The 24,497-nt window shown below is 41.0% G+C and overlaps 1 protein-coding gene across 5 annotated transcripts in view; it reads right to left on the reverse strand.

The window, feature by feature from the left end:
* LOC147028710 (uncharacterized) overlaps nt 1–24,497 on the reverse strand; it is a 247,602-nt gene that overhangs the window by 132,317 nt on the left and 90,788 nt on the right. For all 5 annotated transcript variants that reach the window (XR_015057677.1, XR_015057675.1, XR_015057676.1 and 2 more), the window contains exon 4: nt 17,555–17,670. The gene's annotated coding sequence lies outside the window, so the exon portion shown is untranslated. The remainder of the gene's footprint in view (nt 1–17,554; nt 17,671–24,497) is intronic.

Genomic DNA, 24,497 nt, shown 5'->3' on the forward strand with positions numbered 1-24,497 from the left:
TGGTATAATACCAACATTTATATTACAGTGACTCTAATCCATAAACCAGTGCCGGCTAACTCCATTCCACATTGTGATTCGGCTCTAGATTGTGGAAGTCATGAAGGATAATGACATTGTGAGGAATTGCATCCTGCGGTTACTTAATGCGGTATAATCCATGGGGTGCCAGGCCAAATTTATCACAATCAGCAAACTTGCCTCTACTGGAGGGTAAAACTTCCACCTCGGCAATGCAAAATTGTCATCTCAACCCTTTGCCTTGACCTAAATGGAACCAACCTTCTGACAGTAGAAAATGTCAAATGCATTTTTAATACTACTGTGTGAATTAAAAAGCAAAAGATACAAAGTTTACTTTGAGAATGTCAGATTTTCATGTTATACCTGCCATGACCTAATGTAACCCGAAAAGTCACCAAACTCTTTGGTTGAACAAAATGTGAAAGCTCTGTCCCGCATCTGTGGACAACACAGTTCACTTTCTCTGAAGCCAGTGGATTATATTTTTAATATATAAAAACAATTTGAGAAGAGAAAGTAAAAAAACCACAAAAACATACAAAGTAAGAAGAAGCAATATGACAACCACCCAACACCTCCTCTATTTATTCCCCTCAATCCTGGTTCTTTGTTCAGTATCCTGAATTTCCACTTGAAAGAACTCTTTGGCTGATTATCTAGTTGGTGATTTAAAATTAAATGTGTTCAGCAAAGTGAACGAAAGGATCAAGATGGGTGTATGTCCATAGAGGCCATGGGGGCATCTTGCCCCACCTTGTACTCTACATATCCAGAGGAGTCATTAGGGAATCTTTCCCAATCAGGAAAATCAGGAAAATAAACAAGATAATGTTTTCCTCATAGATTTATAAAAGCAAAACTCGAAGGAGATTTTGAATGAGATCTCATATGCTCCAGTTTTGAGCTACATTTGACTTGCACGTCAGTGGCCATTTCTGTTTTATTACCTCCACCACCGAAGGTCGATGGAGGTTATGTTTCCACCCCTGCAGTTTGTCTGTCTGTCTGTCTTTGTTTGTCTGCTTATTTGTGGACAGGATACATCAAAAATTTATGGACAGATTTAGACAAAACTTGGTTGATGAGTGGTTAGGTGACAAGAAGAAGCCAATTCAATTTTTGTTCTGGTCCGAATCCAGATCCGGCCTATCATTGGGATGCAAAACAAACTAATCAGCCTGGCAGAGGTATGTACTCTCCCGAGTGGCCGTTCTAGTTTTCACCTGCATCAGGCCTAAGGACATCATGCATTATCAAAATGTGCACATGAGTTGTTCGCATAACTAGGCATCTCCTGGATGGAAGCAACAGGACATTTATTGAGGTATGTGGACTACAGTGGGAAGCAAGGAGAAGCTGACATTTTATGTGTTAACTCTTCGTCAGAGCAAAAGATCCAAAAACGGATGAAACATAAAATCTGGAGGATTGTTGATTAACTTTTGGAGCAGAAACTCTTTTTCTCTGATGAAGGGTTAAAAATCTTGTTAATTCCATCCATTGTTGTACCTGTCCACTAATGTAGTTATGTCTGGTGTAACCTAGTGTTTGCTTAGTGGTTAGGGTGGTGGCTTGGGATCTGGTTTGGGATCCCAGTTGGGACCCTGGGGTCCTGAGTTCAAGTCCCGTTGGCTGCTGAATTAACACCAGGGGGTTGACTCAGCCTGTCATCCTTCTGAGGTTGGTGAAATGAGTACTGGTGTAGCAGCCAAAAGGCTGCACACGAAGGGAAGGGGTATTGATGGATTTATTAAATCTGGTATTGATGTGGTGCAGGCATGAAGGGCCGAATGGCTTCCTCCTGTGCATAATTTTCTTGTAATCCTTGAAGAGTGACATTAGCCTTCCCATTGACAAACAAGACTAGTTCTTCATTAGGATGTTCCTGTTCTGATATACTAATGTCCTGCTGGTGTGCAGGGATCAATTGCAAATTATCTCGAGTCATTTGATTATTTTTCAGAATATGCGAAGTATTTTTACTTGAAAATTTCGATTATCCTTTGAGCTTCCAAGCCACTATATGCCCATTTTTTGTGTATCTAATCTAGGTTTAAGGAAGAATTAGGAGATGGAGAAAGGTGATGGGGTAGATGATGGGAATGAGGAGGGGGAGGTAAAAAGGCAACAGAGTAACGGTGGAGCCACACAGCTGGACAACAAGCAAGGATGTGAGGAGAGAGGGCTTTGTAAGGTTAATGGGTATAGAAAAGGTTGTGGGAGATTACATGGGATGGCAGTGCTCCAGCTGATTGAAGCCCGAGAAGAAAAGCGGGAATGAAGAGCCTCAGAATTAAGGCAGTACTACATTTGGGAGAAAAGATGAAGAAAACAATGGAGTTGGGTGTAAAAACTTGGATTTTGGGAGTTGAATCAAAAAGGGTTTACTGGAAGAAAGCATGCTTGTCTAAACCTGAATGAACTGGGTAAGGTCAGAGGGCTGAGTTAGCAGAGGAAGCGAGACCGGAAGAGGGATGGCAGCATCATATATTGTTTGAAGTCAAAACGGAATGGGTTTCACGATATTATTTCAACTTACAAAATGTCACAATTTGAACAACAACGAATATCCAGTACCATCCCTGTAATGCCAATGGAAGGATTAAGGTAAGGATAATTTGGCAATGAGAAATGCAAGTAAAGGTATGGAGTAAAAGTGCTGCTCTGCAAGTTCACAGAGTCCTGATCCAAGATTCCATCACCCACATTGTCTTTGCTTTTAGGTATTAAAACATTCAGAAAAACTCATCTGCATCATTTCAACTTACTTTTGAAACATGTATCCATGAAACATCATCATTTTGCTCTCTCATTGCTGATATTCAAACCACCCATTCCCTAATATTGCTGATGCTTTTGCTCTATGCAAAGGTCAAGCAATCTGATGAACTTTCTTCATTAATAATATTTCAAAAGCCCATGAGGAATTTTGAGTTTTTCCTGGAAGTGATACCATGGGGAGAGAAAAAAAAAACAGGGAGAGGGGTGGCTGTTGTGATGATAAATACAGATTGGCTGTTGTGATGCCAATGAGGCCGATGGCTCGTTTAAGTGCATCTCAACCGGAGGTGTACAATCAATTAGCTTCACCACCTATGGGAGAAGAATGTCTTTTTGGAATGTGACAAAACAATGGAACATGGAAAGAGTGGTTAGCAGAGTGATTGATTTTTGCCTGCATTTGCATTTAGCATTTGTGGCATCTTGTCGTTTCAGTGGCAAAAGCCCACAACAGCTGTGGTGAGGAAGGCAAGATGGACAAAATATATGACGTTGATGGATAAGAATGTAAAATGTGGAATAAAATGCCCAAATGCTATTCGCCTCCCCCCCCCCCCATGCAGAGGTCAGACCCTTATTAATAAGGGTGTGACCTCTGATCATCACAAAACCCACGAATCTAAACCTTGCCCTTTGTTCTGCAGATGAGCCAGCACAGCGGCTCCAAATGGATTCATAAATAATGTTTATTGTACCTCCTTGGGCCCAGTTTCACTAAAAATCAAGCAAAGATGGATTTGAGCAGAAAGTTAAGAAAATTGTTGATTGTGAAAGGACATATAGTTGTATGCCTTGATGGCGGTTTGCTTGCGAGTCACATTAGATTTTCGTTCCCGTGCGTGTGTGTGTGCGTGCGGCTGCTACCATATCTCAGACATGTACGGACTGATTTTCTTTATACTTGTCAGAAAGACAACATTTTGATGGCATACAAATGCATGTCATTTTTCTCTATCAGATCCAAGATGGCCGACTGTTAGCCATTTTAGTTGTCAAAAAAACCCAATGTTGAACACGTTCTCAACTATTTCTCAGACATGCATTAACCAATGTTCTTTAAATTTGGGACACAGATAACGAATAATGGCTTCCATATGCACATCATTTTATTTTCGAGATCAGACCCAAAATGGCAGACTGGTGGCTATTTTGTTACTTAAATGTGTCCCCAACCATTTCTCAGACATGCATGGTCCGATTCTGTTCAAACTTTGCACAGGTACAGTACATCATGGCATACACGTGCTCCTTACTTTATTTTCTCATCTGATCACAGATGACTGACTTGTATGGGTGGCCATTTTAGTTGTACATAAATATCGGCTGGCCCTTTAACTCCATACAGCAAAATTACTAAAACAACAGGAGCTATGACATTTTATGTCTTGTTTCCTTGTTTTAAAGTGTTATTACAATAGTTTTTGTCCATAGAACTGTAAATTGGTTTGAAAAAAAAAACAGTTGAAAATACATATTTTTACTCATCAGTGAGCGAATATAAACTTCAGACCTGGTTGTGATAGCATGGCAACTATTGCAAAGCTATACAGCATTAGTAACTTGGGAAAACTGTAATTGTTATGTAAATATATCGTCTTTAATTCGATGTTTGTTTTGTTTGGAAAGCTGAAAAGAGGATTGGCAAACTCAAGAACCTATCTAATTGGCTTCTTATCAATATATTAAATATAGTGTTGCAAGTTCTTGCTTTTTGGTATAAATAGAAATAGTCTTGGATATGCAAATAGGTCCCAATTTTCAGATATGTCACAACATGTGGATAAAGGTTGAAAAATGCATGATGTAGGTACCAAAACATGGGATTCAAGCACGAAAATGCATGTATGATTAAGGTACCAAACTGCATGCATGATTAAACTTCCAAACTGCATGCATGATCCAAGTACCAAACTGCATACATGATTGAAGTACCAAACTGCATACATGATTGAAGTACCAAACTGCATACATGATTGAAGTACCAAACTGTATGCATGATTGAAGTACCAAACTGCATACATGATTGAAGTACCAAACTGCATGCATGATTCAAGTTCCAAACTGCATGCATGATTCAAGTATCAAAATGCATGATGTAGGTCCCAAAACACAGGATTCAAGCCCCAAAATGCATGCAAGATTCAAGTACCAAAATGTATGATAATGCTGCACCACTGATGGCTGTGCCTTTGATGTGCGTTGCTTCCAACTCAAGTTGGTTTGATATGCAGTTGGTTGACATGAGGGGTGTGTTCTGATAACAAGCAACTTGACAAATGGAGGCATGGAGCGAACAAGACGTGTTTCGTTTTGTTAGCAAATATGGCCACCGTAGTCAGATTGAAAATGATGCTACAACCAATTAAATGTTCAGAGGCATACCCCTGTTATGTACACTCATAATATTATTGAAACGTACATTCAATACTTTACTCTACTTTTCATCCTAATTCTTCAAGATCTACAAACATGTAAAAACCCTTCCCCAAAATTCATAGTGGTAGGTCCACAAAATACCTTGGCAGGGGCTCAATTTCTCTGACTCCCCATTTATTAATCTTTCATTCCCTCTTTCTCGTGCCCTGTGGCCGCTTCTAATACTATAAATTCATTTGGGGAAGTTGTTGTCACAAGAGTATTGAGTAAAGCTGAAAATGACAGCCTGGACAGCATTTGTTTGAGTACCACGGTAGCATTGCCTCCGTAGAGACTGTCATATTGTTAAGTGGTGCCGAGGACTCCATTCCGTTGGAGTGCTTGCTTGAGTGCTTTGAATCAAGCAAGTCACTTAGCAAGCAATAGCAAGTTGTTTTATAATGGAACACACCGCAGGTCTGTGTTGAGATGTCCAAGTGTCCTTCAGAACGAGATTTTTCTCGGAGGAAGCTTACTCGATAACTTATAACTTCACACTGCCAACAACGTCACTCGCCATGTAGCTCCCTCCACAAGTTTTGTCTGAAGCCAGTAGTGGCGGTTCTGTGAGCAGTGAGTGCAATGAGCAGTTACTTTGGTGGTGGCACACCAAAACATCATCTTTTGTTGCCTTTAGTAACTTTCAAGAGTTCATGGCTGCGGTGATTTCGAGAAATGAGAGAGTTGGAATTCAGATGTGAGAGAGTACTGTAGGCTCAACAGGGTGAGCCAGTTGAGTGTTTCTACTAGTCACTTGGTTGTGTACTTGTTGGCTTGATCCCCATGACACGGCAATTACAGTTTCGCATTACTGCAATCTCTTGTCTAATTCCTGCCAACTTAGTTGCACCTTTCTGAACAGACGTGTTGAATGTCTTTTCGTATTTTTTCTTTATGGTGTAGATTAGGAATTGGACTTTTTGTATTTCTGCAAATTTAGATTTTTCTTGTGCAGTGTTTGATTTTATGTAAATTGCAGAGACCTTTTATCAAATATTACACACACTGTATAACTGTACTAGATTAAAAATATTATTATGTCAGTGCCAAAATGCTTGATGCAAGTCCTAAAACGTGTCCACTGTTATGTTCCAAAATGCAGTTTGGTCCCAAAATGCATGAAATTGATCTCAAAACGTAGATAGGTTACAAATGGCCAAGAGGTGAACATATTTTAACAAAAACCACATAATCCACTATATTTCAGCCCACTGCAGGATGAAGACCTCCCTCAACTATTGTTCAGAGTGTTTGGTAAACGCATCACATTTGCCAATTGTGAGTTGTTCAGACCGAACGGCCATGCGACTCGTACCCATCAGTCAGTGGATGAAGAAACGAGTCTTTCACTTCGTGACCAATTTTAATCAAATAAACGTTTTGGCTGAGATGCACAACTGAAGAAAATAAAATGCTCTTCAGAAAGATAAAAATATAGACACAGATAGCACTTCAGGATGTATTTCGCTTGTTATTGTTATTACTTCACAGTGTATATCTGGATGTCCTACCTCATTAACGTGCACCAAAAATAGGCAAAAGTTATTTTGACAAGATGAGGCTTTTGGGATAGTCTTGCATGGCCACGTACACCATGCCAGCGTATTAATTTGATATATCATTCTTTTACAATTGTCATTTATGAAGGATTGCAACTTTTTGTTTGCAATAACGATCAAGAAGAAAGTTGCATCTTGAATGTAATTATATAAAACTGGTATAAAAGAATAAAAAATTCAAATACGTAGTATAAACACAAGTGACAATACACATTGTATTGTATATGAGTATCTTAGGAGTCATTATAAATCGAAATATGTATTCAATAAAGCCTACAAAATCGTTGTAATTATATTAAAAATATATATGAGAAATAGTGTGTTAGACATTTCGTAATAACGTGTGTGTGTGTGTGTGTGTGTGTGTGTGTGTGTGTGTGTGTGTGTGTGTGTGTGTGTGTGTGTGTAAAGGATGGAGTGAGTAGCTTTTGACCTCATTCGTATGTTTATAAATTGCTGGCAGAGGTTTATTTTCTCTTTAATGATGAAAAACTATATGTCCACACTGAACAGTATAAACTTGCAATCAAAAGAGGTATTTTGATGAAACCATTGCTGGGATTGCTACAGAAAAAAGAGGCTGACGTTATTGAAATGGAATAAAGAAGCAATCAGCTGGATTGCAAATTAACCCGAACCCCAATCAAGGCTGTGTTGACACCTAATCTGTTAAAGGGATGGGGGCTGATGGAGCAGTCAATGCATGCACGACGTGCTGGTGAGATGACTTCAGAGCAGTTCTCTGATTTCCCTGAGGATGATAGTACAGATGCGATAGATCAGGATGTGAATATAATTCGGCGTCCAAACTCACCACACTGACCAATCTGGGGAGTCAAAGAGGCAAACTTTTTAATCTACATGGCACACACACACACACACACACACACACACACACACACACACACACACACACACACACACACACACACACACACACACACACACACTAAATATTTTTCAATTGCCCTCCCCACACACATATCCCTGTGTCCACAATGAATATCACATTCAAGGGAGTAATTAAAATGACAATATCTTTCACAATCTGCTTATTTGTAGTCATTTGATGCCTTTTGCCCCTTGTGAGCAGACTTTACACGAGGCACAAGACGACTGCACACTCCCAAATGAAGAGCACTTATTGGTCAAAACATCGGAATTGGGCCTTGCCTGCTGTATACATATAAATGTTGGTACTGCCTTTAATATTTTTACTCCCTATATAATTATCTGCCTGGCCTCAAATCCAACATCACCTGAGCCATTTTGTGTAACAATATTTAATGTCCAAGCAAATGCATAATCAATGACAATCTCCATGATTTGTAGCTCATTTGGCAAAGTATCACCTATTTTTTTCCCCCAAAAACAAAAGGTATAAATTTATTGCTGCAACATTTACAAATGTTAAAAAAATAAAATATTAAGGTGATCTACTGCATTGTGTAATGCAATATAAAGTTATAATTAGGAAAAAAAGTAGGAACTGAAAGTATCTCAAAATGCAAAGCAAGTCCGCAACTGCTTTGTACTCAAACTAAGCTTGACGAAATTAACAGTTAAATTCAATTGTGCATTTTATTCATTTGTGTTCTCCACAATCTCATGACAAAGGTTTGTTGAAAACTTGATGCCAAAAGCTCAAATAGTAAAAAAAAAAGGCCATGGCCTGGAGAGACACTGAAGCTTCAATGGTAAATAAATAAATAAAAACCCGGCCGTCTCGTGCTGCGCAGCAGCAGCCTCGCCAAGAAGGGCTATTTGTACTTACTATGCATTTGCCCTTCGAAAGTTTGACCCAATTAATTATTAGTCTTCTCCATAATTCTCACAATAAAGTTTTTTGGAAAATTTGATGACAAAAGCTCAAATAATAATTATATATTATAGCCTGGACACACACACACACACACACACACACACACACACACACACACACACACACACACACACACACACACACACACACACACACACACGTTTCCCCCTGCGGGAGGGATGGGATAATAATAACAATAATACTAAGACTAATAAAAAAAAAATAACAATACCTCTGCCACACAATGTCTGATCCAGTTGAACATATCAGGCCCAATACATTTTTGAAATATCATGCTATATATCGTTTTTGGCTACATTTCTCAATACTGAAGAATCATTTTAGAAATTGAAAAAAAAAAAACTCGCACCCTGTTCTGGATTTGGATCTTCACAAAAATCGAACCAATTAGTCCATGTCACATATACAACCTGACCACCAAGTTTTGGCAGAATCCGTCCACAACTTTTTGAGATATGATATGTAGTGCAAAAACGTTTTGTATCCCACTAATAGGCTGGATCTGGATCCAGACTTGACCAAAATACAGTATAATCGACTTGTTTTTTCACCTGCCCAACTCATTCACCAAGATTTGACATAATCTGTCCACAACTTTTTGAAATATCATGCCACGTATCGTTTTGGCACCATCTGTTAAAGGTGAAGAATCACTTGAAACATTCTAGTATCTGGATCTATAGCCCGATCTTTACCACAATCTAATCAATTCCTCCTTGTTCCACACCCAACAAGCTGACCAAATTTCATCCGAATCCGTCCACAACATTTTGAGATATCCTGCATGCAAACAGACAAACAAATAAGAAAGATGTAGTCCGGGAGCCAACCGATCAAAATTAAAAAAAAATTGCCCGGTCTGCTATAAAATTTTTGTGTTGATTTTCATGAAGAGACACCCTTTGAGTATATGAAAACCAATGTTGGCAATGGTGAAACTCTTGCGCAACAACACAGTCAACACTTTTGCGAGCCCCCTCTGATAACAAAATGTTGGCAAAAGCGAAGATGTAGGATGGGGGTAGGGGTAATTCATATTGTCCTAAAATCATAACCACTAAACCTATATACACAAATGACCCCTCATATTAAAGAGGAGTTCATTTCCTATATCACAATTGGTGTAGATTTAACCTACCTACAATTGACAAGGTTATATGTCAAACAACAAAAGATTTATGCAACTCAGAAATGCTTGACTATCAATGGGGTCAGGAACAAGAACATACTTTTACATGCCATGGTTTTAAGGAAGATAAAATTAGAAATGGATTAACACAATATTGTGACATGAAACATCCTCTTCAGAGGAAGAGTCACTCTCTGAAACAACTCCACCACATGAACCTCTCTGACCAAGGCATATGCATGTCACTCAGCAAGGCACAGCAGCCTTTTTGCATGAACATCGTTTCAGACATTTGGATAATTTGCACATGCAAGACACCGTTTTGTCTATGTTTGGCTTGGCTGGCTTAGACATGAGAATTGGGACCAGTTTTCCATTGATAAGGGTTCTGCCAAATGTTGTGGCTGGGGGAAGTGCTCGGTCACTGAGATGTGCACGTCTATACAGAAGCAATTGATACAATGCTCTTAAAACAAGGAAGTAAGACGCATCTTCTGTTGCTGGCAGTGACCTAAGGTCTAATTTTGAAGAGACAAACATATGCTGCCTGAGGGTATCCAAACAGCTGAACCCTTTTTGGCCATGCAGAGCAGTCCAGTATACTCTGGCCTCATCAATGACACATTCTGTTGCTGCCATTTCACTATCTCTTCCAAAATCAACAAGGTGGGGAAGGTTTCCTATCAGTCCCAGAGAAACCTGTGCCGCTCTTCTTTTCACAGGAACACAGGCATCATCCCAACTGACTGGAAGAGGGGCCTTGTTGTCCCTCTCTGGAAAGGGAAGGGTGATCGCCAAGACTGCAACAACTACCGAGGGGTGACGCTGCTCTCAGTGCCGGGCAAGGTCTTTGCTCGGATAATTCTTGATAGGGTTCGCCACCATCTGCTTGAGCACCAGCGTCCAGAGCAGTCAGGCTTTACACCAAAGAGGTCAACGATTGACCGTATCCTTGCACTTCGTGTCCTCACCGAACGCAGACGAGAGTTTTGGCAGGGGCTGCTTGCAGCCTATGTTGATCTCTGTAAAGCGTTCGATTCAGTGAATCGGGATGTCCTCTGGAGGATTCTTGGTCTTCGTGGGGTGCCACCGAAACTGATCGATCTGATGTCTGAACTCTATTCTGGTACTGAGAGTGCTGTGAAGTGTGGTGGTACCATCTCTGACTTATTTCCAGTTGTTACTGGAGTTCGTCAGGGATGTGTACTTGCCCCCACACTTTTCAGCACTTGTATGGACTGGATTTTAGGGAGGATGTCGGAGAGATCAAGTTGCGGTGCATCGTTTGGCAATGTCAAGATCTCGGACCTTGATTTTGCAGATGATGCAGTCATCTTTGCGGAGACTTTAGACATCCTCTTGGGGGCCCTCGAGGTGCTGAATGAGGAGTCGGAGCCGTTGGGATTACGGATTTCTTGGGTCAAAACTAAGATCCAGGCTTTCGGTGACATCTTGGATGCTGCTGTCCTGTCTGTGTCTGTTTGTGGTGAGGATGTTGAGGTCGTGGATAGATTCACTTACCTTGGCAGTGATATTCATGTCTCCGCAGGTTGTGAGCCGGAGGTCAATAGACGTCTGGGTCGGGCCTGGGGAGTCATGGATTCACTGGATCATGGGGTGTGGCGCTGCCGGTACCTGTGCGGGAGGACGAAAGTCCGAGTCTTCAGGTCCTTGGTACTTCCAGTCTTGCTCTATGGGTGCGAGACTTGGACTTTGACCAAGGATCTGAGACGGAGACTTAATTCCTTTGGTACCAGGTCTCTTCGAAGAATCCTTGGCTATCGCTGGTCGGATTTTGTGTCCAACGAGCGGTTGCTGAGAGAGACTCGGATGAGATTTGTTACCTGCATAGTCCGTGAGCGTCAGCTGCGGCTGTATGGACATGTGGCTCATTTTCCTGACGCTGATCCTGCTCACCAGATTCTCTCAGCGAGGGAGTCTCATGAGTGGAGGAGGCCAGTGGGCTGACCACGTGCCTCATGGTTGCAGCAGGTTGACCATCATCTCAAGGAGATGGGGATGGGCCTGGCATCTGCCTGGGGGATGGCCAGACGGAGGCCCCTGGAGTACCGGCGGAAAGTGGACGCAGCGACGCGCTGTTCTGGCACATGCTCCCATACCTGACCTGACCTCTTCTATTCCCCTTCTGAATGGGTAGCTCACTGTGTCACATCCACACAACACATATGTGCACAGAAGTGTAGCTGCGACATCAAGAGGATTTTCTGGTACTTCCTGCTCAACACTTCTACCAGCTCATGAATAGGTAGGTATTGATTCTGCCGTTGTATCCAGAGTTCTTGAAATGTGTTCAAGCAGCAGAAGTGATATATACACAGCATAATTATGTCTGTATCTGTTGCATGCACAACAGCTCGATGGTGATCAAGATATTCCACACAATATGCAAGATGAGCAATAATCCTTGTGTCTGCCTCTTCATGTTCTTCACAAGGTAAGTCCAGAACTGAACTTGATGCTGATGTGATGGAAAGAGTGTGACCTTTGTTTTCCATCATACCACCAATAATGATGGTCACTCCATCTGGAATAGCTTCAGGACTCTCACAAAGGGAAGTGCCAATGAAGTTCTGAAGATTTCCTTTATTTCTTGGATTCTTCATGAGTAAATTCCAGTCCGGAATTTCTAGACTCTTGGATGGTGAGAATTGTCTTGCCTGGTCTGTCTGGTTTCTCCTCTGCTGCTCATCACCCTTCAAATATGGCTATCATCAAAATCATACTGATCACCAATGATGTTGACACAGTTGCACATTTCAGGTTTCAACTGCAGGAGCTTGCGAAGATACAGCTGGGGAAGTTCAAATGTTTTCGCACCCATTTTTTGGTATTTATTTACAAATGCCATTATGTCTACCAGATAAACTGTGTATAGGTCACTCTGTGGTAATGATGGCAGCTGTAAAACAACATCCTGCTCAGCTTCAGCAATTAGCACTGCCACGAAATCAGACTTGTTGCCTTTGCGCATTACAAACCCCTGTGCTAAGCGTGGATCAACCTCAAACAGGGATGATGGATAGTCTGTCCACTCATGGGAAAATGCAATCTGTCTTGTGACTGGGTCGGCATCTCGATAGAAACACAACACACGTGTAGTTGCAGTCTCATCTTGATAGATCCTGATTAAACTCTGTTTCCTTGATGGGTTTGATTTCTTCTGTGAGGAGAAAGTTACCAGCTTCAGTGGTTCAATCTTAATAGAGACCACCTCTTCTGCTTTCATAATGGCTTCCATGCCCTTAGCTTGAGCATGGACCAAGTCTTTTGAAGCATCCTTCTCACCAGTTGCTCTATTGAGCAGATCCACTTGGTTGTTACACTGGAATGGGTTTATCATCTGCTGGCATATCACTTTCTTGATCTCCTCAACATTCATATGTTCTTCTGTTGCCTGCTTATGTGTTTCTCCATGATGAGTAGATTCCTGTTGGCCTAGATTAGCCATAGACTTTATGTTCTCTGATACAGCTGTGAGAAATGGTGCTGTCTTCACATATTTATCTCGAGCAGCTGGTGCCTGAGATATGCCTTTGAACAGCGATGTCTTCCCTTCATTGTTGTATGTCTGCTCCAGGGCCATGTCACTCCAAACACCATTGAATTTTCCTTTGGAAGAGTGAACTGTGAAGTACCCAACCTGGATCCAGCAAACCTTAACCGAACTGTGTTCAATAGAGTAAGAGGATTTTGGGGGTAGGGGTAACTTTGGTTGACAAAAATGTTAATTTTCTCTTTAAAAATTGATAGAACTCAATCAAATTTGCTGTTTTAATTAGCCATGGATACCATGTTCATATCACATTAAGAGAAATTAGTATTCTAATGCAGCATCTGCCTATGATAAGAAAAGTTCTAAAGGCCATCTTCAAAAAACGTTATTTTTAAGGCATTTTTCACAAAATTATGTACTTTTACGAGGTTTACTTCCACAAAGGCAATTTTTTTTGTCAGTTTACAATGCAATACAACTGATTGAATTCTTACATTTAGTTCACATTTATTTTTCATGAATGTGATTTTTTAATTTTTTTAGAAATTTTATTGACAATTGCTGTTTTATCAAATTTTTCAAATCTTCCTCAAACAAAAACGTCCGCCAAAATTTTTCGCAAGAGCTTATGAATTGCCAACATTGGTTTTCATGAACTGCAAACATATATCTAAACATCCTGGGGGTGTAAAATTTTATAGCAGAGGCTGTAAGGTCCAACCCTAAAACAGCCTCGTACACAGGTTGGCTCCGGAACTAATGTCATGCATAGCACGATAATAACAAAATCCATCAAACAAATTTGACCTCAAAAATAATTGGTGGTTGAATTCAATGAAAAAATATAAACTCTTCTTCAAATTTCAAGTCAAGTGGATGAAAATTGATAATTTTAGAAATTCGGCTGGTGTTGACCTTTTGGGCTATATTGACAGTAAAAAAGAATTGGTGCTTGAATTCAGTGACCTGAAATGCAAATCCTGTTCAAATTTCTAGCCAATCAGATGGAAACTGAGGATTTTAGAATATTCACAAAGTTGTTGACCTTTGGCCTATGTTGACCTTTTGACCTCAAAAACAATAGGCTTCTTGCTTATGATAAACTCAACCATGTGGTGAAGTTTCGTGAAGATCGGTTTAAAATTGTGACCTGTAGGCAATTGACTGACAAACAAACAAACAAACAGACAGAATAACATACAAGACCATCCAATATACTTTTAAAATCTTCGATTAATGCAAGTAACAAACAGATAAACAAACAGACAGACAGGGGTGAAAACATCACCTCCATCCACCTTCGGTGGGTGGATGTAATAATCTCTGTATATATAAAAGGCGAACGCTCTGAGGAAACTTAGATGTAACACCAATGGGCTGGAGAGCTCATAAGGCTTCGCTGACCATTCTCTGAGTAGCTGATGACTCCAAACATAATCCATCCTCGGTAGTAGTGGTAATGCACCAAAGTCATAGCCAGTTGAAAGCATGATGAGTTCGCATAACAGCACCAGGGTTCAACCCACTGTCTCAAACTTTCATTTTTCTCACAGGTTTACCAACCTTTATGACAATGAGACCCTAAACCCACAATGACGGATTTCATCTGAAATGAGAGCAATCAAAGGACTTTGCCACGATAGAAACATTTGTTTCTTAGGCAGCTCCGCTGTTATGCCTGGTGTTGGCTTAATGGTTGGGGTGGTGGGCTTGGGATTCTCGAGTCCTGAGTTCAAATCCTGCTTGGCTGTTGAATTAATACCAGGTGGGGTTGACTCTGCCTGTCATCCTTCTGAGGTCGGCAAAATGAGTGCCAGCATGCTGGTATACTGTGTCGGAGTGGCGACCTGTCCAGGATTGTGCCCAATAGCCAAGGAGACTGCATTAGCAGCACCAATGCTCTGCTCAGTGTATGGTCCCAATCTCCTCTTTTCCTCAACTGTTGTAGTTTATCTTACACTTGTGCAAATGAAGAACTTGACAAGAACATTAATGACTTCAATATCTCAGTGATTTGTATTCAACAACATAGAATAGTTCACCAGCTATTGAACTTCGATATTTAAAACAACAGAATTGGCAGATCCACATTGTTTATAGCTTCGCAATGGACATTTCCTTTTTGATTTCATCCATCAGCATGACCATTTACTAACCAACATTCTCTTTCAAAAACCCAAATCAAGACTGGACATTCCATGCTGCAAACAAAACCACATCTCAAATTGATTTCATCCAATGTTGTAAAATATAGAGTAACAGTATAACGGATTTTCAAGCTCACTCTTCATCAGACTCAATTGGCTATGATCACAGAATCGTTTGCGCAAAGATAAGGCTTAGCATCAGATCAAAAAAGAACATGAACACAGTGATCTATATGGTTCTTTACCCCACATCTCTGCTTTTGTGAGGGAAAGCCGCCTTTGCCTTGCGGGCCATGTAATGTGACATGAAGACCTTTCCAAGAAAGTTCTACTTTGGAGGTCTGAGGAACCCCAGAGAAGGGGTTATCCCCTCACAACATTTTGAGACATCATGGAGAAGGACACCAGCTTGAGTGGCAATAATTAGGTCAATGCTATGTCTCATTGTGAATCCTGGAAAAATCTCGTCATGTCACTACAATATGTGGATGCCAAAAAAAAAAATGATCCAAAGTACCAATATGAACTGTAGATTGGTACTGCAATTCAATTGTGTAAAATGAACCAAGGTACCAATTTTAACCAACAATCGGTACTTTCATTCTGTTAATGGAATCACGGTACCAATTTGAATCCAGGATCCATACTTTCATTGTATAAAATGAACTAAGGCACCAATTTTAACTAATAATTGGTACTTTCATTGGGTAAAACGAACTTGGGTATGAATTTGAACCCAAGATCAGCATTTCATTGTGCAAAATGAACTAAAGAACCAACTTGAAATGAGGATCGGTGCTTTCATTGTGTAAAATGATCTAAAGTACCAATATGAACTGAGGATGTGCTGTGATATCTTTGCTGTTTAGAAGTATGATTTTATTTTATTTTTGAGCTTTTTCAATTAGCACAAGAATAATAGGGTTCCTCTTCGTTTTTCCTCTCATGGTATTGTTACCATGGGCTTCCTGCTCGTAATAATAGTAATAATAATAATAATAATAATGATAAGAGTAACAACCACAAAAATGAATGCCAACATTGTTCCTGTCCAATTATATTTCAGAATTTTTTTTGGTGTTCCAGTATAAGGATTAGCCCTTATAATATTGTGAATCCCATATACTGTTGACACATCTATTGCTCACTTATGTCTATGCCATACACATATATATGCCTGGTGTTGTCTTAATGGTGAGGGTGGTGGGCTTGGGATGTTAGCATCCGAAGTTCAAATCCCCCTTTGCTGTTGAACTTATACCAGGTGGGGTTGACTCTGCCTGTCATCCTTCTGAGGTTGTCAAAATAAGTGCCGGCGTAACAGGATAAGTCACCCCCTGGACAACTCCCCCCCCCACGGGGGGTACTTGTCCTAGGATAAGTCTCCCCCCCTGGATAACTTGCCCCCTATGGCCAAAAATAGATTTATACTACAAATATGGGTACATGGGCAGTACATGGGTACATGGGCAGTGCATGGGCAAGTTATCCAGGGTGGGGGGCGACTTATCCCAGGACAAGTACCCCCCCTGGGGGGGATGTTGTCCAGGGGAGGTAGTTAAACTGTTACACCGGCTTTCTGGTATCCAGTGTTGGAGTGGTGACCTGTCCAGGATTGTGCCCAATAGCCAAGGAGACTGCTTCGGCAGCACCAATGCTCTGCACAGAGTATGGTCCGAATGGATGGATGGATACACATGTATGCAATGTGTTCCCAAGTTCTTATACTGTTTTTAGACATTGTAGCAAACATCTTTTGATGTTGTCATCTGATGTGGGGATATATATATATATATATATATATATATATATATATATATATATATATATATATATATATATATATATATATATATATATATATCTCTTACAATGGGGGGATCCCATGTTAAATTCGGAGTCGTCTATTATGTTGTCCATGATACATTAAATTATTGGTAACTCATGCATCCTTATGTCCTCGTTCTTCTCTTGCTTTATGTACAAGCTCCTCCATCAGCTTTAAATTACTGTAAACATTAAAAAAAGGCCAGCCGAAGATTTCCTGTCTGTGCGGAACTTGTATATCTCGACATTTTCAACCAGATAGAAACACATCACATCAGCAGGAAGTAAAGACAGAAAGACAGTTAACGTATTCACCTCTGACCCGAAGTGTACAGCAATCGATTTTTCGGCCTGTCAGTCAAAACCCCATCATGACAAAATGAAGGAAGGCTTTTTCTGCTCACTTTCCAGATTTTCAAAGGCAATGCCACCTTGGGGAAAATACATAAATACACATAACAGCCATTCATTTATTATTTGAGACAATAATTGATAAGATACAGTACAATGAAGCACAATTTTTGACAATGCAAGCTTTTGATGTGGTTTTCTCTGGTATTGCCTTTCTTAAATGTGAGTCCACTGCACGGGTCTTTTTTTTTTTTTAAATAAAGAAATATTTATCAGGAAGATATTTCTTCTGTTTTATAAAGTAAAATATTAATCATGAGGACATTTCTTTTATCAAGTAAATTATTTATCATGAAGACATTTCTTCTGTATTATAAAGTCAAATATTTTTCATGAAAAAATTTCCTCTGTTATATAACGTAAAATATCTATCATGAAGAAATATATTCTGTATCATGATGACATTTCATTGATCAGGTAAAATATTTATCATGAATAAATTGATTCTGTATCATGACGACATTTCTTTGATCAAGTAAAATATTGATCATGAATACATTTCTTCTGTATCATTAAGACATTTCCTATGTTTTATAACATAAAATATTTGTCATGAAAACATTTATTTTATAAAGTAAAATATTTATCATGAAGAAATTTCTTTTTGTTTTATGAAGTAAAATATTTATGATGAAGACATTTCTTGTTTTATTGAGTAAAATATTTATTATGAAGACATTTCTTATGTTATATAAAATAAAATATTTATCATGAAAAATTTTCTTCTGTTTTATGAAGTGAAATATTTATCATGAATTCATTTCTTCTGTATCATGAAGATATTTCTTTGATAAAGTAAAATATTTATCGTGAAGACATTTCTTGTGTTTTATAAAGGAAAAAAATTATCATGAAAACATTTCTTCTGTGTCATGAAGACATTTATTTTATAAAGTAAATAATTTATCATGAGGACATTTCTTCTGTGTCATGAAGACATATTTTTTATAAAATAAATTAAATATTTATCACGAAGACATTTCTTATGCCTACCAATTCTCCAGGGAAGGGAACCCTAATTTTTGGTCTTGCACCCTCTACTCTTGCCATGCTTTGTCCCACTCAGGTTTCTGTAGGGACCATATGGCCCACCATCAACCCTGGTCAAATAGATCCAGAATCACTCTTCACCTCTACTTAATTGTGTCTTTTTTTCTAACATGTGGAACCAACTTTTGCATCATCTTCAATCTCTTTTTTCTGTCCACATCTTCAAGACAGTTGTTCACCACCATGTCAGATCATTACCCATCTAAAGCCATGATCTTTTCCACCCACATTACCCCCCCCACCCCAAGCCCTCCTCCTTCCAAATTTCCAGTTTTCACTCCTGATAGGATCCTTCTGTATCCATCTTGTCTCCCCCATGCATCCTCTCCTGCCACTCATTACTCCCCACACCCATTGTTGTCCAAGTCTGCCTCTATCTTGGTCTTCAACTTTGCTGTTGGTGATTCATTCTTTCTCTTTCTCTTTCTCTTTCTCTTTCTCTTTCTCTTTCTCTTTCTCTTTCTCTTTCTCTTTCTCTTTCTCTTTCTCTTTCTCTTTCTCTTTCTCTCTCTCTCTCTCTCTCTCTCTCTCTCTCTCTCTCTCTCTCTCTCTCTCTCTCTCTCTCTCTCTCTCTCTCTCTCTCTCTCTCTCTCTCTCTCTCTCTCTCTCTCTCTCTCTCTCTCTCTCTCTCTCTCTCTCTCTCTCTCTCTCTCTCTCTCTCTCTCTCTCTCTCTCTCTCTCTCTCTCTCTCTCTCTCTCTCTCTCTCTCTCTCTCTCTCTCTCTCTCTCTCTCTCTCTCTCTCTCTCTCTCTCTCTCTCTCTCTCTCTCTCTCTCTCTCTCTCTCTCTCTCTCTCTCTCTCTCTCTCTCTCTCTCTCTCTCATAAATTTTGTCCTGTTATGTCCTGATCCGTTAAGTGTACTATTGTTACGGATTTGGAAGTTTACCGCACTCAACATACAGGTCCTATAGCTCAGTTATATCATTAAGTAAATGTGGATAGATAGCTCCCATTTCCCTTGTCTAATGGATAATTAAATGTTCCTGCACTGTGGAGTTATTTTAAGTCAGGTTTTCTTTTCTTTTATTTTTACACCACCATCAATGCCAGCGTCATCTTCCCCTCACTCTGCTCACCGCCATGGTGTACGTGCATTTGATCACGTACGGGGGCGGAGATTTCCTTCACCTCAGATCGAGGCTCCGCCCAGAAGGGCAGGGGCATGCCCTTGTCCAACCAGGAACCTCATCACCTCAGATCAAGACTCCGCCTAGAAGGGCAGGGGCGTCCCCCTTGTCCAACCAGGAACCTCATCACCTCAGATCAAGACTCCTCAAAGAAGGGCAGGGGCGTGCCCCTTGTCCAACCAGGAACCTCATCACCTCAGATCAAGACTCCGCCCAGAAGGGCAGGGGCGTGCCCCTTGTCCAACCAGGAACCTCATCACCTCAGATCGAGACTCCTCAAAGAAGGGCAGGGGCGTGCCCCTTGTCCAACCAGGAACCTCATCACCTCAGATCAAGACTCCGCCCAGAAGGGCAGGGGCGTGCCCCTTGTCCAACCAGGAACCTCATCACCTCAGATCGAGACTCCTTCCAGAATGGCAGGGGCGTGCCCCTTGTCCAACCAGGAAGCTCAGCACCTCAGGCTGGCTCCGCCTTAGCCCGATAGAGTGTTCGGCCCCGGCCAATGGGGAGGCCGTGACGAGTCGTCCGAGAACGAACCATCCAATGAGGAGGGAGTGGCGAAAAAAGGAGGTCTCTCATGCCTGAGCACAAAAAGGAGGGGTAGTCTGGACGAGGGAGGAGGGAGAGACGGTGTGCTCGTGGCAGCAGCATTCACGAGTTCAGAGGATCGTGTGTGAGACATCAGTGGTGGGAGAGGGCGTTTCAGTCCAGGCAGTTTCGAACCTGGCATCCAGGGCCAGTGAGTGGTCATTGACGAGGGCCCTGCAGATGGTCGTGGTTGCGGATTTGAGTCCCGTCCCCCCAAGATCGCGAAGACCACACGAGGTGGACAGGTCCAAGATAGGCCGAGATAAAGACAGCTTTTGGTCCGGTGTGTGTGTGTGTGTGTGTGTGTGTGTGTGTGTGTGTGTGTGTGTGTGTGTGTGTGTGTGTGTGTGTGTGTGTGTGTGTGTGTGTGGTGCCAGTCAGTTAAGTAGGAAATTGTAAAAGTGCCGTGCTCTACATACGTGCCTTCTTTATTCGGATAACTCTGCCCTTCTGTGTTCACGTCCCTGCCTATTGTTAATAAATATTCCCATTTGTGAACTGTATCAGCTCGTTCATGTCCTTTCCTCCATTGGCTTAGCGTGCTGTGTGTTGGAAAATTAACAAGACTATTGTGTCGCCATAAGGGGACATTTGGTCCAACGGAAGTTTGGTGATCGTCCGCTCGGGTCACACGCGGTTCGAGTGCACTAGCAGCTCGTTCCGTATGTGTGCCGTCGAGGGTGTGGAGACTCGGTAAATCACCACGTGTATCTCGAGGTATTTTGAAAATTGGCAAATAACCCTGTACCACGTGGTAGAAATATTGACCCTTCACGGTCCGATAAGGGACCCGTACTTCTCGGAGTTTTCCGAAAAAGTACCATCTAAATTCCAGGTGATCGGCGGAGTCGACTCTTCGGCTCCATCTAGCGGTCATGCTCGCAGCCGATACCCAGCCCCGCAATACTATTATTAGCTTTTCCATCAGCCTCGGCTATGTATAAACAGCTGCTTGGATTAAAAATAATTTTGAAAAGGCTTTACAATTACATATGGAGTTGTGGCCACTGTCATATTTTGTTCTGCGACCTGAATGTGAAGACTTTTATGAACCTACTGGCCAAGCCTGATGCTTGGCTGAATATGACAGGAATTTATTTGCGATTTAGTCAAGGTGCTGCAGATAACTCACCTAATCTTAAGGCACCATGCGATCTTCAATGCCCACCAACTAATGCTAGCAGACACGACATGCAGTTTTGCATCCATTCAAGGGAGGGTGAACACATTGATCATAATGCCTGCTAAACACCAGGGTGAGAGTATATAGCAGAGCTGATATTTGAATGCAAGTTAGAGCGTATACCACTAGTCTATCTTACCAGCTCCACATAAATATACCACGAGTCTATCAATGCATAACCATGACATACTATCCATCTTAGTGTATGTATGTATATATATATATATATATATATATATATATATATATATATATATATATATATATATATATATATATATAAATATATATCATATGAAATGCAACAGATAAGATTGGAATCAAAGTGATGCTCTGATTCAAGAACTGACTTTTCAATCACATACAAACACATACACACATGTGGAGTTTAAATACAACTTCTGGGCATAATTAACATCTGTGATAACGGAACTGCCCACTGCTAAATATAGTATCAGCTGCTACATTGCTCTCTGCATGTCAGTCAAACCATTGGCTTCCAAAGCCTTATTTGGCATTGCCAGTAGCATCCTCCACCCATCCCCTTGAGAAGGGAATCAAACTATGGTTTCTGGCTCATTGGCCCTCATCAGAATAGAGTGGACTTAGCACCAAGAGTTATACTGGTAAGCCATCCTGTGAGGGATTATATCAAATAGCACCTCTTTACTGAAATGGGTATCAAGAACACCTGTGCCTCACCAACAGTATGGGTCCAAACCTGCAAGGGTCCTAACCAACAGCTGGTACTTGCCACACATACACCCTGTTTGGTTATCCATTTACTGTGCTGTACTATTAAATAACATCTCTGAATTGCAATCTGGTAAAAAGATTTCAAAGTTTAATATGAATTCCAGCCCAGTTGCTCAAAATTAAATGTCAATTCCATTCCATGCTGATGACAGCCAGGGATCCAGAAATGCACCTGTGGATCGATTCCTTTCCTCATGGGGTTGGGGGAAATTATTATTTTTTAAATTCCAGAATGTGAAATTTTCATTTTAGGATGTGAAGTTTAGGCTCATGGAAGGGCTACAATACAGAACATACAAGAAGATAACAGAACAAAAAAAACATTATGAAAATGGAAGGAACACACTAACAGAAGTGGAGAGGAACAGAAGACAGGGACACTTGGAGGGAGTATGGGTGTGGGGATGAATGTGAGCAACCTGATAATGGAGGAACTCAAGCAAAAAGTGTTCAAGTCTAATGAGAAATGTCTTCCAGCGTACTGGAACAGGTATGTGGATGATACTTTTGCCATTCTGCATCAGGAAATGGTAGACCACCTTCATGGTCAACTTGATTGAACCTTTCCAAGTGTTAGTTTCATGAAAGAAATTGAAAAAGAGAGCATGTTGGCCTTTTCGATGTGGAGGTCTACCGGTAACCGTCATCAGTATACAGAAAATCAAACTGCACTCAGAGATATTGGATTTGAACTGCTGCATCCTAATCACCCAGAAACACAGTGTATCACAGACCTTGGCAGCTCCGACATGGACTATGTCATCTTCCAAAGATGATGCAATTGAATAAATGGGTTAAGTAAGAGGAGTCCTGGTCAATAATGGGCATAGCAAAATGATACTCCACTGCATAAAATAACCAAAAAAGGACAGAACAGAACCAGACACACATGTTTGGACACTGTGTGCAGCCCTACTTCCAGGCACTTTCAGAAAGTCATGGAATGACAGAGGCAGTACATGGATTGGTGTAACATGTAAACATCTATGTACCATCTGTGGTGTCATCTGCAAGCAAAAAGTCAGCATCTCAACTGGAAACAAATTGGGAATAGTTTACTATTGCACATGCAGGGATTGTGATCTACTACATTAGTGAAACCGGAAGGAATGTGAAACAAAGGTTACATGAACATGATAGAGCAATTCAGCTTGGGAAGGTGACACAGTCAGTCATAGTCTACAATTGCCTGCAGTTAGGCCACAAATTTGACATGCATGGAACCAGTGTCCGAGACACAACATCCAACAAAGAAAAGCGATTGATTATTGAGGCATGGCATGTCAAGAGCCAAGAGGGTGGTCTAACCTGGGAGACCATGCACATATGTGATAAACTGTTATTCCGGTGTTTCACAGTCAGGGATGATCATAACAGATGATCCGCTGTGGCGACCCCTAATGGGAGCAGCCGAAAGACGAACAACACAACATGTGTACATAGTGTTGTGATTTTGGAAGACCCCGATGAGTTCCATCCAACACATAAAGGAACCTTGGAGTTCAGGTATATCCATAGTATTTTCTTTAGTTAGACTACCTCTCCCCTCGTATCAGTGGACAGGGAAATGCATTGTGTTTGTACAGCAGGTTCAAATTCCCTTTGTAACTATTAATTTTCAAGATCCTCTCTCTTATATCTTTTCAAAACTCTCTCCCCATCACTCTTAATCTCCCTCTCCACACCTTTTTATGTGCATCCATCCTTACAAAACCAACATTACACCTCCAAAACTCATGTTACCAATCAGATCCATTACCATTTGGGTGCCACTCAGTCCTGTGTGGCGCTTGCAGCAAAGTTATTGGGTGCCACTCACTCCTATGTGGTACCTACAGCATAGTGATTGGGTGCCACTCGCTCCAGTGTGATGCCTGCAGCAAAACGCTTAGGTGCTGCTTGGTCCTGTGCGGTTCCTACACTGAGGGACCATGGGCTCAACTAATGAGCACTGCAGGACAAAAGGAGTGCATCAATGTGGAAGCCCCACCCATGAGAAACAAGTATCGCAACTTGCTTTGACCATGCCTCTCCCAGGACTTTATAAACTGTGCATCCAAAGGCAAAGAGAGCTGTGTGCATCCAGGGAACAACGAGAGCCAGACAGAGTCCGCGAGAAGTGAGCCATGCAAATGCAAGCCTC

Source organism: Eptatretus burgeri, chromosome 4 (assembly GCF_056783735.1).
Source record: "Eptatretus burgeri isolate ZD-2024b chromosome 4, Ebu_testis_v1, whole genome shotgun sequence".
Classification (NCBI taxonomy): Eukaryota; Metazoa; Chordata; class Myxini; order Myxiniformes; family Myxinidae; genus Eptatretus; species Eptatretus burgeri.